The sequence below is a fragment of the Nothoprocta perdicaria genome, unplaced genomic scaffold (genome assembly GCF_003342845.1).
Source record: "Nothoprocta perdicaria isolate Ctin4 unplaced genomic scaffold, notPer1 scaffold_211, whole genome shotgun sequence".
NCBI lineage: Eukaryota > Metazoa > Chordata > Aves > Tinamiformes > Tinamidae > Nothoprocta > Nothoprocta perdicaria.
Window position 1 is genome coordinate 1,040,501 of NW_020455328.1, and position 3,501 is coordinate 1,044,001.

Consider the following 3,501-nt stretch of genomic DNA (forward strand, 5'->3'; position numbering starts at 1 on the left):
CATTGAAGAGTCTGTATTTGGAAAACCTGGAGCCAAATCCATGAAAAGAATTGGCTTTATGAAGAGGAGTTCGGTAGTTTGTACCCACTCCCACTGGGATCTGGGTCGCTTTTCCAGCAGGGAGGGCACCAGCCCGAGGCCTTGCCAGGCCAGGAGTTGCCCWTTCTCAGCCACAGGAGCCCTACAACGCATTTCATCCAGTGCCTAGGGCTCTTTCCTTCTTATGAGATCCCCAGGCATGTTCTTGGCTCAGTTATGCCTGAAATAAGGGAACTCAGGAGAGGATTTCGTTTCCTTTCCACGTGTTGAATTCCACGTGATTAACAGGCTGGCAGTGCAATGTGGTAGGTTGGGTCCCAGAGCGAGGATGTCAGGCTTTGCTTCTCCGGAGCAGACATGACACGGCTTTGGAAGCTCCAAAATGACCCTGCGCTCCGTCCTGTACCTGCCTCTTAGTGCACGATATCTAGACAGTCCAGCCAAGGTAGTGGATGTAGTGCGTTTGAGGCTCATAAATATCTTGCAATCCTCAACCTTTTGAACTAAAACACTCAAAACATTTTTTAAGCAGCAACCAATGAAAACATCTCCAGGAGCCCAGTTTTCCAGGACGGATTTTCTCATTCATCCTTGAGCGCTGAGTTTCACTACAAGACACAACACAGCAGACAGGAATCCACAAATTTACCTTAGTTCCCAGAGCAGCCCTGCCGAGGACGATTCGTGCTCATGTTAGCATGAGGCTGCATTAGCTCCGAGCACAGAGACCTGATGCTGGGAGGGTTTATACCAGTTTGACCGCGTGCGTTGAAAGCATCACTGCGGTGCAGGAGGATGTCACCGTCACCGGAGCTGTCGCCGGCTCCCCATGCRGCACGTGCCCCGATAACCAACATTTAAATGAGTTTTAGGGGAACGATAGCGAGCTCTGAATTTCTGTCGTGGATGAAATTATGGTGCAGCAAGGTCAGTTTTAATCCAGCTGTTGCTGGGGCAAGGCCACCAGAGCCTGGGCCTCCACCTAGGCCCACACTGAGCTGAGCTGAGCTGAGGTGTTCGCTCCTGGCCAAAGTCCTTGCATTATATCAGCTTGAAGGGGCTGTTGCCATCAGCTTGTCTGGGTCGAGGTGAGGGACATATAGAACGAGAGCAYCAGGATTTGATGCCTCATGGATTAGAGAAGGGAGCTATAATGATGTTCTGCAAAAGAAAGTGTTTCCAAAGGCAGTTTGGAGGGCAAAAGGGGGTGAGGAACTGGGCAGGCAGTTCCCTGCTGCATGGCAGCTACTGGGTTTGGCTCAGGAGAGACTGAGGATACCAGGCAGGGTAAAACGTTCAGCTCCTCGTTTGATTCATTGGTTTGACCAGCTCGTTTATTCGCTTGTTCGTGGGCCCAAGTGGCTGCAGTGGCTTCTTTCCATGTCCATTGTAGGTCCAGCAGTTTTACTCAGTTCGCTGGCATTTTCAAAGAAAGGAGTCCAATTAAGGCCATTTCGCTGAACTTCCTCATTATGGACGGTGCCCACTTGGTGCATTCCAGTTCCATGACGAACTGAGTGCAGCCATTCCGGCATCTGGGCAGTCGCAGGAAACTTCCACTTCTGTGGATCTGGGATTTTCCCCATTGGGGGAGAAAGAGTTTTCTGTCTGATTTGAATTTCCTCAGGCCCAGCGAGATGCCCGAGAGGAAACTGGAACCTGTTTTTCCTTTATCTTAAATGGATCTATACAAACTCCTGTCGTAAAGGCAGTTTTGAATGAATGGGAGCAGAGGGCAGCTGGCATTCCCTGGGGAGCAAGCAGTAATCCTTGGGAACATTCGGTAAGGCCCAGGATTTGAGCCCTAACATGAGGTTTAACCAAAAGAAAGGTGTCAAAATATTGACCTTGCCAGATCATAAACAGCATTTATTAGAGCTGACTGCTGAGATTTTACTTTAGCCCATATCAAGGTTGCTGAAACCAGCACAAGTTACTAATACAAATATTACTTTAAGGTTCCGTTTTTCAGATAGGATGAGAAGTGTATGGAAACTTTCATCTTTGCACTGGATGTAAGCACTGCCTCTCAGGAAGTTAGCATCAAAGATCAGAAGTGAGGCTTCCTCATCTTTGCTTTGTTTCCTGATGAGTTAAGTAAGTTGTTTTCTCTTGTCCTTGCTGTAGCAGAGCTGAAATGCAGGAATGATGGATGTGGTAATGGTTGGTTTTCAACAAAGCAGAATCCTTCTCTATTTTGTATCTTGTTCTGGCTCTCCTAATTTGTTTCAGATGCACCTATCCATTTCTCTAAGTACTTGTAATTAGGTTAAATTGCAAATATTGAAACATTATTTGTTTCCAGACAGTAGCACAGCTAGGAATGGAAATTCGGAGCGACCCTGGTGAGCAGGCAATAGCTTTACTCCTGACACAGCAAATCATTTCATTTGCAATGTTTCGAACAAATAAGCATGCTAAGTGGTGAATGCCATTTTTGCACTGATTTTCTCTGAGAATATTAAAAAGCAGACGATGCATTTCCTTGCATTCAGTACATTTGGTACTCCTATAGGCGCTGCTGACTTTTGGACAAGCTGGATTCTACCTGTAGGCGCTTTCTCACATTAGCAAACCAATACATGGCCAGAAGCTCATGTACCATCCTCAAGGACTATGTACCAACGTCCCACTGTGAAGAAACATTGGGCCAACCATCCCCTTCAGGTGCAATCATTGAGAGACCTGGTTTTGGATGAGACAACGAACTTGGGCTTTCCTTTCCACTCACAAAACCTTTTCTTTTTTTTTCTCTTTTGACTTGGAAGGAGATTTCTGTGTTGAATAAATTAGTGCTGCAGGAAGGAAGGGAAAGAAAGCTGTAGGTAAGGGGCCCAGAATACACAAAAGCCAGGAGTTTGGGGACATGGMCTTTTTCCCCACCGCAGTGTTACGGTCCTCGTACTGTGAAGGAGAAGATGGCCTCCCCAGCCATCTAACTGTAGCTGTGCTCCTCTAATTGTATAATGTGRAGGAGATGGTGTCTTTCAAGGAGACTATTAAATAATTCAGTAGCATGGGTAACTGGCTGTGGATTTCTCCACATGACAAGACCAAGCTGTAATAACAGTTGGGAATAATGATGCTATATTTTTTCCATTAAATAAAGTTTTACTTCTGAAGTCTTGACTGTTTCTTAAAGTAATGTAGCCTTTTCATACCACTAAAGCCCGTATCTTTATTACAAAACCAAACTGCTCTCACTCTAACCACAATATGCATGTTGAAACAATACTCGCCTACAGATGAAGAACAGTTAGAACATAGTTTTCCATGTGAATCATTCATTCACTTAAGAATAACTTCTCTCATTAAACAAAATACAGCCATGTGACAAAAACGCTTGTTGTAGGTTTGCATCCCATCTCTCCTTTTCATTAGACTAGTATAAACTTTCTTTTATTACTCTTTCATATAATTATCTGATGATGACATCATTTTTTCCTCCTATTCCCCACATTT